At 38.7% G+C, this 15,594-nt stretch overlaps 1 protein-coding gene across 1 annotated transcript in view; it reads right to left on the bottom strand.

Moving 5' to 3' along the window:
* LOC145989274 (putative cytochrome P450 301a1, mitochondrial) overlaps positions 1-6,609 on the bottom strand; it is a 54,426-nt gene extending 47,817 nt beyond the window's left edge. The window contains exon 1 of the mRNA XM_083124601.1: positions 6,550-6,609. The gene's annotated coding sequence lies outside the window, so the exon portion shown is untranslated. The remainder of the gene's footprint in view (positions 1-6,549) is intronic.
* Between the last annotated feature and the right edge of the window lie 8,985 nt (positions 6,610-15,594).

Genomic DNA, 15,594 nt, shown 5'->3' with positions numbered 1-15,594 from the left:
CATAAAACATAATACAATTAATATATATTTTGTTCATATCTTAGTTTGTTTGTACTATATAATTCCCAAGTATCCTTAGACAGTGTAAGAAATATTATGGTTCTTAAACAAATTTCGATATCATTTAGAAAGAAAGAAACTTGGAGAGAGAGAGAGAGAGAGAGAGAGAGAGAGAGAGAGAGAGATCAGGAAGAAAACTGAAGCAGAAGCAGAAAGATAGGAATGTCCCAAGAGATATACAAATTATATAACTTTCTCTCTCTCTCCGTCTGCCTCTGTGTGTGTGTGTGTGTGTGTGTGTGTGTAAGAATGAAAGTAGAGTTGGGTCCAATGTTTCGATATTCAATTAGCCCCAAGTTTTCGGGGAGTAGGCAGGAGAGTCGATGTTTGACCCTTTGTACCTTTCTCTTTCTTCTCTGTATCTTGTTCTGTCCGTTTTTCTTGATTTTCCCACGTTCTTTTTCTACCATTCCCCTCTCTCTATTTCTCTTTGTTCCATTTCAACCTGTCTCATTTCTCTCTTTCACAGCTTATCTTCTAGAACTCTGTTCCTCTCTTCTTTGTCTTGAGCTCGATCTGTTTCTCTCCATTTCGTATAGTTTTCTGATTGGTTGCTAGAGTTGTGAGCCGTTGCGGTGCGGGAATACGCTAACTAGCCAACACATGATTAGTTTTCCACACATAAAAATAAACGATAATTAGATGAAGTTATGGAAGGAACTCGAGAAACTGAAAGTTCATGCCCAAGACGTGATTCGAACCCAGAACTTGGTAACTAGATCGTGAATCAAATATTGGACATGCTCGGCCACAGAAGCAACTCTAATTGGAACCTTATCAGCATTTTGGAATTTGAAAAGTTTCCAATGTAAATGTAAATTCTAGTTAATTCGTTGAAGACATAAGGATTTTATGTTTAGTATGCCCTCAGGAACTAAAAAAAAGTGCAATTAGAGCGGGAATTTCCCATCGTTCTCCCCTCTCAAATACCACAGTGTGTGTGTGTGTGTGTGTGTGTGTGTGTGTGTGTGTGTGTGTGAGTGAGAGAGAGAGAGAGAGAGAGAGAGAGAGTGAGTGAGTGTGGAGAGAGAGTGGTTAGCCCCCGCCTCTCGTTGGTGCAAGCCGTTCTGTTTATATTGCCTTTGGAAGCTCTAAAACTTTGGTGGGGACAATCTGGGGAGCTACTTGATAGCAACAGTAGCCGGTCTTGAAGACCCGAAAATAGCGGCGATGGACTACGTGGCACTCAGCGATAAACAGCTTGGTAAGTCCTCAGGCCTTTGACAAAGATTTTATTTGATTCTGAATGAACATATTGCCGCCTTCCGTGGCGGAGTGGTTAGCACAGCAAGCTACGATCCCAGAAGACTCGGGTTAGAATCCCGGCCTCGGCATGGGTGTACGTGGATGGATCACAGAAAAAGGTTGCAACAACTAATCAAAGAAACACAGCATGACCTGGTATGAATTGATGATGTATTCTATGAAAGCTACATACACGTCACTTTTCTACGTAATCACCAAGGTGATTGAGACATTTATCAGACCGCTGGACCAACTTGTTGATGCCGTCGTGGTAGAAATTATGTCTCTGCTCATTGAACCTCTTTGTGGCAGATGCCCGAAAGGAAAAAGTCACTGTGTGCAAAAGTCAGGAAAGTATGAGGAGTGTGTCCCTTCATCAATTTCATCATACTATTACTGACTATCATCTTTGCGATTAGCGAAAAGTTGATGAAAAGCGAAGTAAAATAAACAAAAATAATCAATCAATCAGTAGGGATATTAGTAGCTTACATGGACGGTAGGGTACAAGTGTCATATAAAGTGCATTTTCCCATTTCTCTGAATATTATTTTGGAGCCTGTATTTTTCTTTGAAGTTCATTTCGGCAATATAAAATTATCAGAAGCATTCTGAATGTCTTGTAGTTTTTTTAAAAAAAATTACATTATGAAAGTTGCATGTTGTAAATAATTGCAATAAAATACAAACCCACGACATCAAATAAACTCCATGGTAGTACAATATCCCCACAGCCTCACAGAGACAGTGAATGGTCAGCACATCGAGTCCCATCGCCCCTGCTTTCAGACTTTCGAGACCGGAGTCAGCTACTTTTTTTCTAGTAGCTCCCCAGTTGTCCTCATGACGCTGGGTCAACGCAGAAATTTTGTGGCTTTCATCGGAAATCGAACCCGGGACCTCTCGCACCGTTAACTGTTTCGCTACGCGGGAGTTGAAATTAAATGCAGCACACGGAAATATAGATCAGAGATGGAGTTGTGGAAACAAGATGTGCTATATGTATTCCAACGCCCCCTTGGTGGCTCGCTTGGGAGGGAGGCCAGCAGTCGGTAGGTAAGCCTTGGCCCAATATTGGGCTGTTGCGCTATAGGATTATTATATGTATTCCAAAGCTATTAGTTAATAATTTTCAAAGGCCATTTTAACAAGAATTAAATCAGAGAACAATCACGTAACATAAGAATAAGCGTATGACTTATATCACGTTAATGTCAGTCTCGGTTTGTATTCACCACAGCTACTATAATTTATTAGAAAGATATCTCTTGACGGACAATTTGATATTAATGTACTTTGAGACTTAGGAGAACGTACTATCACTTACCATCTAAGATTGAACATGCCGGATAAATCCTCCTAGGTTTGCATTTCGTATTTTGATCGCTTTTTTCACCTTACTACCTCTATAGTTAATCATAACATAGACTAAGGATGATTCAGCGATAATAGGGCTGGCACCCTTTTAAAATTCGAGGCTAGAACGACATAAGACCCTGCGTTGCCTATGGACAAGAGATCCAGAATGAGACTCCCTCTTTAAAATACCGAATCCAGAATTGAAGGTATGCAAGGACGTATTTAGGGGGAGAGTTCAGAGGGTCCGGACGTCCCGAAAGAATTATCAAGTACATAAATTTAATAATGAAAATGCACTTATTTAGCATTTCTTATTTATTTCCTCTGAACTTACTGGAAGGCAAGGATTTATTGGGATCATATGGCTTTAAAGTACAGTAGAAAAGAAGATTTATGCATACTACTACTTCTAATGGTCCTCCTCCGTGACCGTGCATTCTAAGGCGCTGTGCTTTGGGCTCCGACTGCGGGACCGCACGAGTTCGAGTCCACATGCGTTCAGTCGCTGGATTCTCTGCCCGAGTGTAAGACCGGTGGCAACCCACCATCGCTGAGGAAATCGGGGAACTACGAGTGTGGAGCATAACCCGGTCACGGATATCTCCTATAACAGCTGAGGGTTCGACGTGCTGACCCCACGTCACCCCATTACTGGTTGAAGATCTCCACACATCTAGGTAGGATTGTGGGAGGGAGACTGGCAGTCGGGAGACAGGCCAAGGCCCTTCGCTGCCATGGGTTATTTTATTATTACTACTAATGATAATGTGCACAAAATATTAATCGTGAACTTTACTTTTCTTTAAGGGAACTAACGTCCGTTTTTATTATTCAATAAATATTCAATTCACAATCTATTTGACATTAATGTCCTTGCTTTGTTGTTATTCAAATGGTGGTGACCTTGAATAGAGGCAAGCTAGATAATGAATGCGTGCTGTTATATATCTATTCTAATTCCGTCTTTTTAGCTATTGACGCAATAATAATAATGCAATATTGAATAATTTAATACTTTATTAATATTATTATTTCTCAGACATTTGTTCTGACTCACTCCGAAATATATTTCTAGATACGTGCCTGGAGGTATGATATTTATTTCTTCTCATGTGCGAGTCGGCTGGCTGAAAGTACTACATATATGTATATTTTGTACAGTTGTACAAGAAATATGTCATAATCTTAAAATAATGTAAATATCGAATAAAATTTGCCTATAAATACACACCCTAATCATAACTTATTAAACGTATATTTTTTTCATTCATCAATTTTTTTACGCTTACAATAACCTATAAGATTTACTAAATATTTTTTTTTGTATTTTCCATCTAATTTCTAATTCTATATAGTATGTATACACACTCCTTTCTTTTGGCTTCCATCTCATTAGACTTACCATTAATTTCCTCAATTATCTCATCCAACTCTCTTGCATTTACACAAGGGATTCTAGTACATGACTACCTGAGAGCATAAAGACGATTTGCATCGCCGCCATAAATAACCGAGACTGTGAATATATAGAGAGCCACCACCACCCCACCCATGAATTTGTCTTCAAAACAAATTGCATAATGTAGGTGGGTGGCTTCATCATTTTTTAAAAATGCAAGTAGCTAATTATGGTAACAAAACACCTTGTTTACATTTAAATAAATTATTCAAAATTACAATAAAGTAAAAATCAACCAATTTTTTGTAATTCTATAAAAAAATAAGTTAACATAGGCCAAAATCGGTAAACTCCCCGCTCGGACAAATGTCGCAGTTGAAGTATTGGTCTAAACAGGTAAAAAAAATGCTTACTGACAAGTAATCTGACTTAAATTTGGCATAAAGCCTTTTGACATTTGTCGAGCCAAGATGTAGTACCTCATAACTTCTGGGATAAAAACATTTAATTTATAAAACTACTAACGGACGTGGCCGCGGTGGCTCAGTCGGTAACGCGTCTGACTACCATGCTCAAGGTCCCGGGTTCGATCCCCGGCCGGTTCAAATCCGGGAACTTTTCTAAAGTTGGAAGCGGCTCCGGCGCCCACCCAGCGTCGAATAACATGGGTACCTGGGGGAAACCCTGGGGGGTAAAGGCGGTCAGGGGAATGATGCTGATCACATCACCCCCACTCACGACCGGATGAAGAAAGTGTGGGACGTTACCCCCTATACGCCTTCATGGCGTGGTGCTAAGCACAGGGGAACACTTTACCTTTTTTACCTTTTACTAACGGACTTATTATTCCATTCGCATGATGTAAATAGTAAATAGAATAAATCTAATTACATGTTCATTAAGAAGCAAACATTTCTTTGTAAATATGAGTAATAACGTAAAATGCCTGTTTTTTTACAAACCCCCTTCCCTCGTTGTAGGTTTGTTAGCTATGGAATATCAATCTGTCATAGAGGAATCCTGGCACAAAATTTTAAAAAACAGAAACCAGAAACGATCAAAGAGCAGAAACTGAAAAGAAATTAGTAATAGAGCTAAAATATTGTCTTCAATTTTTTTTGGATGTATTTGTTTCCTCTAAAAATATATATAGCTCTGATATTAGTTCCCTAACAAAGTCAGTTTGGCCTTAGAGTTCTCTCATTTGCATTAGAGATGGTGAAAAAATGCACGAAACATAAAATGTAGCTTGAAATGTACTGAAAACAATGTTTTCTTACCCAAGCTATCTATAACTTTTCTTAGATTAGTCATCATAATTATCGCAACTGACTGCAAAGGCTTACAATGTCGCAAGTCATAAGACAAATATGGCCGCCATTTTTATACGAACTCAAGTTTGGAAAAATACTACTACCTTTGCATAGGGGTTACAAGATAAAAATATATAAAATTTTAAAAAATTGACCACTTTGTGTCAATTATTGTCTTTTTGGACAACTTGGTATTAAATAACCCTGTATTGTTTTAGACCTAATAAGAATTAAGATATGCAAGTTTTACTTTTTGATTAAATTAGTGCATATATTGCATATCAGTGAAAGTGTTATAAAAATAGATCAAATACATTCACAGATGTTGGATTAACCCCAGAGTCGGTTTTATGGAAGGATAATGTTGGAAAAATTTCAGTTTGAAATCATGCACCCTGAGAATCGAACCTGGCTTTACTACGTGGCAGTCCGATGCCAAACTTTTTTTTCTTTTTAAGGAAGCCCGTGAGTGGAAATTTCCGCCGTCATTCTTTTCTGTTTTTCTCATATATCAGTTTTTACTCGGTTCTCTATTTTTTCACATTCACATTTAGAACAAACATCCATGTCTCACCCGGGATTCGAACCCGGGACCCCTGCTGTCGTAGCGCGCTGTTATAACTACTCCGACACGAAGGTCAACTACTAGACCACTGGGACTCCTCATTCGTTGAAGAAAAGCTTTCACAATTATGTATGTTATAAGCCACATATTGTTGTTGCAGAACTCTATGATATCTTCTGGGATTTTGACACAAAATGGTAAGATCAGCTTTTACAGAAATGAAGATTGCCAATCGACCCGAACAGCAAAACCCAGCAAATGTCTGATGAAAGAAAGGCAATGCCATTCTTGGGGACACGGGCAGGACCGTTCGATTTACAACCTGTCAGTCACTAATTGCCCGGGTACCGGAGGAGGCGTGCTCTGGGGAACCTCACCAAAGCGGGCTAGGCCAAAACATCTGGTGGTGTAAACGCTGTGCGCGCTCTATCGGCAGAAGGAAGGCGAATTCGGAAAAGGCCTTTCCATGATATACAGTCTTAAATATCAAAAAATAAATCAATTCAAATCAAACCATGACTCATCCTCATCGCCGCGATCAACCACAAGTGGTAGAAATACAAATTCGTGAAGACCTTATTCTCATTAAACAATCTAATGCTACTCACTGTTCAGCAGGAATCTGTTTTCGCTGTTTGACGGTAGGGTAACTTCACACTGAAGCTCCACGCGTGGAATATTTTTGCAATTTTTCACTCCTCGGTGTGGCCTTGAGTCTTGAGTTGGCAGAGTGTCAAACAGCTGAAGTTGATAACAACCAACGCATTTTTCTCTCGTGTGTTTGTAGGCTACGCAGCGTAAATATGAAGTTCAACTTCGATATCTCTTTCAATCTCTCTCTCTCATACACACACACACATTCTCTCTCTATTTCTCCCAGTTTCCTGTACGTGGGGAAACACGGAAAAATCCTACAGCAGAACTTCTGTCGTCTGCTTCTATTGAAATCAAATGGTGTAACGCTTACTACAGGGGGACGTGCAGAACCGAAGCACGGAATTTCCGGCTAGAAGTCTGCAGGTTATCGCCCACTGAGACGCCGAAAACGAAACTGTTCCGTTCTGTTGACGCACTTCCGGCGTCCCAGTGAGCGTCATGCTTTAGAGGGGGCTTTCAGACGGAGGCGACAAACGCCATGTGTCACTTGGAAACGAAACATCAGGAATAAATGTGACTTATCGTACCAAAGTGACACCACAAGATCCAGATGTCGCTCTGGCTGGGCCATTTCTCAATGATTGTGCATCTTGTGGCCTTGGTTCCAATGATCCTTGAATTGCCACGTTCACAGCGGAAGGGAGGAGAAGACATCTGACACATATGACACAGGTATTTCAGATGGTGAGCATCAAACAATTTGACCTCTAAGGGCTTGAATAAGACACTGATAATACTTTCTTGCCCTCTCGAATGTCTCGTGTAACAGCACGCCCAGTCACCATACTTGCACTAAACATGCATTTGGCAACAACAGTGCGCAAAACGACAAATAAAGCATTAGTGGGAGATTTTGAGTTTTTGTTTTGTCCACTTTATGCACAGCTATACTAATCATGACTGGATCTACAGTTTAATTGATTGATTGATTGATTTGCTTTATTTTACTTTGCTCTTTTGTGCCACTTTTGGCTAATTTGCGAAGATGATAGGATGAAATTAATGAATGGGCACACACAAACATCTAATGCCCAGGCCGGGATTCGAACCCGGGACCCCTGGCGTCGTAACCACTCCGCCACGAGGACCGGCGATCTACGTGAGATCTGAACTACTATGTTCCTCGACCGGGTATCGAACGTGGGACCTCTGAAGCGACGACGTTGCGGCATAGCCAGGATTCAACAAAACTAACATTTTTTTTAGATACATTAAGGGAAAGAGTCTGGTGTTATGTCTAGTCGAGTATTATTAATTGTTCCATTTGTCATATTTTGAGTGTATTAACATTTCCGTGTTTTGAAGACCTGATAGCATTATAGAAATTACAAATTGCATTGAATACAATCCATTTAGACTGTCCTTGGAAATGGCCGCCAAAAAGAGGAAGGTAGCAAGTGGATTTCCAACCAACTGAACTGGAGTTCTCTGCTGCATCATCATCGTAAAGCTTCCATTGCTACTCTTCAAGACCACGTTACATAACGCCGTGATTCGATGGATTATTGTTTGGCCCAGTGCCAGTCATATCCTTCCCTAACTGCTAATATTGTCCGTGAATTGGTCATGGAAGTTTGCAAAGGAAAGCGGAAAGACTATCACGTTCTGGTCCTCGTGGTGTCACATGAACGTACGTATCATATTTGTTTTATGCAATGAAGAACAGGTTTATGGGCGATGGTGTAGAGGATTGTCATTGATCAATCTGCCAGTGTTTTTGTTTGTTCCTTGTGAAATTTAGGTAAGTTTCAATGATTTATTTTGCTGAAGTTATTGGAAGTAATAATCCTTAGTCTACCGTACGAAAATAATATTCAGATTAAGACTTGCTAGTTGTCGGTTTCATTCACATCTTTTCATTCTGTTCTGCATTTTTAGCAAAAACTGCTCTCATATCTCTTTCCCCTTGCTTGAAATTCACAAAACACAACTCTTACAAAATTATAGACTGCATTTTAGATTCTCATTCTGTCCTTTTCCCGTCCTCCTTCAGGAAATATTACTTGTCCAATTTTCCTTTACTAATTTAGTTGAAATTTCGGAATCGGAACTGCTAACTCACCTGACTATATCAAGTTAGAATGAATAAGTAGCACATGAAGCATTTCTTCCGTACAATTTCAGTACATATCAGAAATTATCATTTATATGAAAAATTACGAAGGATTAGTTCAGTACAATATAAGTTGGTATCAGAAATTAACTTTTATAAGAATAACAAGCCTGCTTATTAGTCCGTTTATGTACATCTCCGCAAAACACAACCATATCTAAATGTTTAATACTCACAGCACCATCTGTTGAGAACTTTTGCTTTTGTTTCAAGGTTTAGGTGTTTGGGCTATGAACATTAAAGTTTGATTTTTGAAACATCTCTTGGGTCTCGTAAGAAGAAGGCAAACCCTAAACTTCCAGGTCTCTAGGTCAATGGGTTTGTGCTTTGCGTTGATGAATGACTGAGTGAGGACAAACTATTTAATATATTAAGATATCAACAGTGAAAATTAATATTTACGTAACATGCACGTACACACACATATATATTTCGAGACTGGAGAGATTGAATCCTGGAGGTTCGTGAGATGAATTGTAGAGGGTGTGTAATCTATAGAGAAATGAATTTAAATATTTCATCGTACAAAAGATGAATAATGATTATAAATTGCATTTCGGTGCAGCATAAATATATTTTTAAAAACTGAATCAATAAAATTACATTGATTAGATTAAGTATGTCATGGCAATACTTTGGTTACTTTTTTTACGGTAGTTGGATGGCAAAGGAAATTTACGGTCTAGACCGTTATTTCTCCGGTCAACGTTTTACGGTGGTGTAGACTGCTCGGTTCCTGGAACTTCAAGAGGGCATTTTTACCGCATGCGGCATGCGCAGACAACACGTGCACAAGTACTTAAAATACAATCACATGAAAAAGTCACTAACTTAATCAGTCTTACGGAAGGTAAGAGATAAGAGTAGATTACGAGATAAAAAGAATATAAAAAAATAATAGAAGTAATAGATAAGCTGTTGTTGCTATGCATGTGCCCCTGCTCCAAGGTATGAAGACCTTCGTGAGACTACGACATGTAAAGCTACTGACAAATATTTTTATGTTGTCAAACTTCGTCAATATTGTTGAACTACCTTATTAGTAGGTCGGGCATATAACTGTGTAGACACACTCACTTTTTCTTTCGCCCAGTGACGTGCACTGAGGAGTAGCTAGTCTAGCAGAGATAGATCAATCAATCTCACATCTCGAATTATATTCAAATCACAATATTTATTGTCTTGTTACAGCCACCACAGCTCATATGCAACACCTTTTTTTTCCACGCGCTTCTCGTCCATCGGTGTGATCCGCGGGCAAAGCTGGCTGGACACCCTAGCTCGCTCTTCTTCCGCCTGACCAGTTTCCAGGTAGAAACGGCCGGCCCAAGGAAAAGGAAGTTTTCTACCTCTACCTCCCTTGCCCCCTGAACCCCGCTGCAATTGATGAAAGCCCGTGCTTTCAGGTCCCCCAGTCTATCTCCTATAGGACAGATAGGGGATTGGATTCCCTTTGCTTCCTTTGTAAATCCTCTAAAGAACTAAGGGTAAAATTTTCTGCAGTTCTCTGTATTTACACAACTTTTTACAAGTTGTACAATATGTATGTATAATATGGGATGTAGTTTTATTATTTATGAAATGGGAACGTGTTATGTGCAGACAATAATATTATGCTTTCTTTCTTTTTTTTTTAAGTATGGAATATATAATGATTAAATTACAAATATGTGCTCGGGCTCTCTCTCACTCTCGTTTTAGTAGTTTTTATTTAAATATACTACTCTTGGCCTCAAACAGTCATAAATACGGATGTATTTATTTGGGCAAGAGAACGCGTGTTCATATTGTTGTTGGTTTGGTTTATTTTACTTCTCTTCTCTGCCACATTTGGTTATCGCGAAAATGAGGATGAGTGATGATATGATGAAATTGATGAAGGGATCTCATATGAACAATCCAGGCCAGGATTCGAACCCGTGATGAGTGCGCATTCTTGTTCCTATGTGTTGTACTCTGCAGTGAATAATGAAATAATTTGGAATGAAAAATGTATCTCAGAACTCAAAAAGCCAAATGAATATTATTGAAGAAACTACAAAAATGTGTGTTTTGTTTTCTGTTTTGTTTCTGTGCATAAAGTAGACTTAAAACACCAAAGCAACCAACTGTGCGGGAGTGGTTATCACAGCGCGCTATGACGCCAGGAGTTCCGGGTTCGAACCCCTACCTGGGCATGGGTGTTCTTTGTGTTTGTCCCTTCATTAATTTTATCGTATCATCTTCGCAATTAACCAAATGTGACAAAAAAGCGACGCTAAGTAACAAAAATGAAATCAAATCATTGATTGATTGCTCGATTTGGTTTATTTTACTTCGTTTTTCCGCCACTTTTGGCTAATCGCGAAGATGATACGATAAAATTGATGAAGGGACACACACAAAGAATACCCATGGCCAAGCTGAGATTGTAAAACAGGATCTCAGGATTAGTAGTAAAATCAAATAGTTTTTTATTTTCGAATGTGGGTGGGGTTTACGTGTAATTTTTTTAGTACTCATTCATCATTTTGTAAGCTTTTCCTGTTATTGACATTCTTTTTTTAGGAATACTGGACCCTAAACGTGAGGGGGTGTGACCCACACTAACTCCCCCCCCTCCCTTGAGCACGGCACTGACTGCTACCCCAAGTGTCGACGTCAACGCACGTCACTGCTTTCGCCAATATTTCTTTGACTGTAGCCAGGGTTGTTTAAGATGCCATAAATTCTAATGGGTTCGATTCGGTTCCCTAACAGGACTGAAACCTTTTTTCTCTCACAATTTAAATTCGGTCCAAGTTGCGTATTGTATCATTGAAAAAAGGTTCATGATCCGTAATTAAATTGATCCGGAAAAAAAAGTTCCTGGATCGTATTTAAATTCATCCGCGAAAAAAGGTTCCTGGACCGTATTTAAATTCATCCGCGAAAAAAGGTTCCTGGATCGTATTTAAATTCATCCGCGAAGAAAGGTTCCTGGATCGTATTTAAATTCATCCGCGAAAAAAGGTTCCTGGATCGTATTTAAATTCATCCGCGAAAAAAGGTTCCTGGATCGTATTTAAATTCATCCGCGAAAAAAGGTTCCTGGATCGTATTTAAATTCATCCGCGAAAAAAGGTTCCTGGATCGTATTTAAATTCATCCGCGAAAAAATGTTCCTGAATCGTATTTAAATTCATTTCCGAAAAAAGGTTCCTGGATCGTATTTAAATTCATCCGCGAAAAAAGGTTCCTGGATCGTATTTAAATTCATCCGCGAAAAAAGGTTCCTGAATCGTATTTAAATTCATCCGCGAAAAAAGGTTCCTGGATCGTATTTAAATTCATCCGCGAAAAAAGGTTCCTGGATCGTATTTAAATTCATCCGCGAAAAAAGGTTCCTGGATCGTATTTAAATTCATCCGCGAAAAAAGGTTCCTGGATCGTATTTAAATTCATCCGCGAAAAAATGTTCCTGGATCGTATTTAAATTCATCCGCGAAAAAAGGTTCCTGGATCGTTTTTAAATTCATCCGCGAAAAAAGGTTCCTGGACCGTATTTAAATTCATCCGCGAAAAAAGTTTCCTGGATCGTTTTTAAATTCATTTCCGAAAAAAGGTTCCTGGATCGTATTTAAATTCATCCGCGAAGAAAGGTTCCTGGATCGTATTTAAATTCATCCGCGAAAAAAGGTTCCTGGATCGTTTTTAAATTCATTTCCGAAAAAAGGTTCCTGGATCGTATTTAAATTCATCCGCGAAAAAAGGTTCCTGGACCGTATTTAAATTCATCCGCGAAAAAAGTTTCCTGGATCGTTTTTAAATTCATTTCCGAAAAAAGGTTCCTGGATCGTATTTAAATTCATCCGCGAAGAAAGGTTCCTGGATCGTATTTAAATTCATCCGCGAAAAAAGGTTCCTGGATCGTATTTAAATTCATCCGCGAAGAAAGGTTCCTGGATCGTATTTAAATTCATCCGCGAAAAAAGGTTCCTGGATCGTTTTTAAATTGATTTCCGAAAAAAGGTTCCTGGATCGTATTTAAATTCATCCGCGAAGAAAGGTTCCTGGATCGTATTTAAATTCATCCGCGAAAAAAGGTTCCTGGATCGTATTTAAATTCATCCGCGAAAAAAGGTTCCTGGACCGTATTTAAATTCATCCGCGAAAAAAGGTTCCTGGATCGTATTTAAATTCATCCGCGAAAAAAGTTTCCTGGATCGTTTTTAAATTCATTTCCGAAAAAAGGTTCCTGGATCGTATTTAAATTCATCCGCGAAAAAAGGTTCCTGGATCGTTTTTAAATTGATTTCCGAAAAAAGGTTCCTGGATCGTATTTAAACTGATCCGGAAAGAAAGGTTCCTGGACAGAATTGAAACACTTTTACAGATCAAAAGCTTCTTTACGGTCAAGAAACCATTTACGCTTGCTGATTTTTTTCTCTTGGACCGGAATTGAATTTATTTACATTCCTTGATCTTTAACAACCCTGATTGTAACACCGTGACCGTACGGACCCCGAACGTGGACAAGAAGAAGACTTCTCTCACTTACCTTAAATTCCTTCTTCTCTCCTGACACCACTCCCAAAACGCAACTCCCGATCAGCCACTACTTCCTCCCGGCCAATGTCTCCCACTTTTACTTGCTCAGCAATGACATTGTCCGATTGGAAGTCGCACCTGCATTCCTATTTCAATGTTAAGTCATAAGTCAGAGTAATTATCAATCCATTGGTGGCAAGTATGAGCCATGGGCTGCGTGGTTGCTTATGCACTCGGGATGAAATTCAGTTTTCGAGGACTCGTAGCGTTGAAATGTGGCGTCAAAGATAGAAACATTATTAAGAAAAGTTGTTTGCCCTGATGGTCTCCACACGCTGCAAACGTTTGTGTGGTGAAACGCTCTGTATGTTGCTTATGAAATATTTTTCGATATTATACGAGACGGAGACAATTCGAGACGAGACCGAGATGCTGCCAGGTTTCATGTCGTGACGTCCCGACACCATCCAAACCAAGCCGTACTGATATATAGTTAAGACTTAGAACAAATAGACAATAGGCACTTTTGTGTGATTGAACGTTCTCAACGTACATGATATTCTTTGCTGTCAAATTCTCTGCCTACCTTCATAACTCCCTCGACGATAGAATAGCAACAATGCAGTAGTGTATAAATGCTAATACAGGTTTGAATAGACCGGACTGAAATTCTTGCCAAGCGTCACCTTTGCATCCGCCACTGCTATTTACAAAGGAGCCGGCCTCCGTGGCGGAGTGGTTAGTGGATCGCGGAGTCCCGGGTTCGAATCCCGACGTGGGCATTGGTGTTCTTTGTGAATGTCCCTTCATCATAGCATCACTCATCCCCATAACTAACTAACTAACTAACTCTCTAGCCTTCTTAAACCCGAATGTTCATGGCTGCAGCAACACAGGCCTTCCATCTGTCCCTATCTTGAGCAAGATCTATATACTCTTTTCCATCCCTACCGATTTCCCTTAGGTCCATCTCGACGTTGTCCCTCCACCTTCGTCTTGGCCTTCCTACTGGTCTCTTACCATCAGGTTTCCCAACAAGAATCCTGTAAACTCCTCTTTCCTCTCCCATTCGTGCCACATGGCCTGCCCACCTAAGTCTTCTTGACTTAATTATTCTAATAATATCTGGACATGAATACAAATTAGGTACTTCTAAATTATATAACCTTCCCCACTCACCTGTCTCCTTATCCCTTTTAGGTCCAAATATTTTCCTAAGGATCTTATTTTCAAATACTCTCAATTTATGTTCCTCTTTCAATGTAAGGGACCAAGTTTCACATCCATATAATACTACAGGCAAAATTACTGTTTTGTATATTTTAACTTTTAGTTTCTTAGATATTAAACGAGAAGACTAAAGTTTATGAAGAGAGAAGTAACATGCATTTCCTGAATTAAGCCTACTTTTTATTTCCTCTTTAATATAATTTTCATTTGTTAATATTACTCCTAAGTATTTGAATTTGGAAACTGTTTCAAACGAGTTGTTATCAATAATTAGATTTTGATTATTACCTAACACTTGGTTTCGGCCTGTAAGCATATATTTAGTTTTCTCTTTGTTAACTTTCAAACCTATCTCTTTAGCAGTTTTGAAAAATATTTTAGCATTATTCTTAATTGTATTCACATCATCCCCCAGTAAGTCTACATCATCTGCATATGCTAACAACTGAGTCACACCATTTAATTTTAGTCCTTCTTTAGTTTCTTTTACCTTCCTAACAGCATATTCTAAGGCAAAATTAAAGAGCAATGGAGATAATGCATCTCCCTGTTTTAACCCATCATGAATTGTAAATTTGTCAGACATATTAATACCCACACGAATTTTACTTTCTGTTTCACTGGTGCATATTTTTATCATACTAACAAGCTTCTTAGGTATTCCAAACTCTACTAATATATTATATAATTTCTCTCTTTTGACTGAATCATATGCTTTTTTGAAATCAATGAATAGCTGATGGACATTTTGATTATATTCCCACTTTTTTTCAAGTGTCTGTCTGATGTGAAAAATTTGATCTGTAGTTGATCTGTTGCGTTTAAATCCACATTGATAATCACCTATAATTTCATTAGCATATGGGGTTAGTCTTGTTAAAAGAATGTTAGATAATATTTTATATGTTGTTGAGAGTAGAGAAATTCCACGGTAATTATTGCAGTTCATTTTATCACCTTTTTTAAACACAGGAACAATTAGGGATTCTTTCCACTGTTGAGGGATTTCTTCTTTATTCCATATTAAACAAATTAATTTATGAATTTGACATATTAATGAATTTCCACCATATTTAATTAACTCAGCTGGTATTAAATCAATGTCAGGTGCTTTGTTGTTCTTTAGCCTTTTAATAGCATCTTT

The sequence above is a fragment of the Lepisma saccharinum genome, chromosome 6 (assembly GCF_977018435.1).
Source record: "Lepisma saccharinum chromosome 6, izLepSacc3.1, whole genome shotgun sequence".
Taxonomy (NCBI): Eukaryota; Metazoa; Arthropoda; class Insecta; order Zygentoma; family Lepismatidae; genus Lepisma; species Lepisma saccharinum.
Note: the sequence above shows the minus strand (reverse complement) of the source record. Positions and strands in the feature narration are given on the sequence as shown.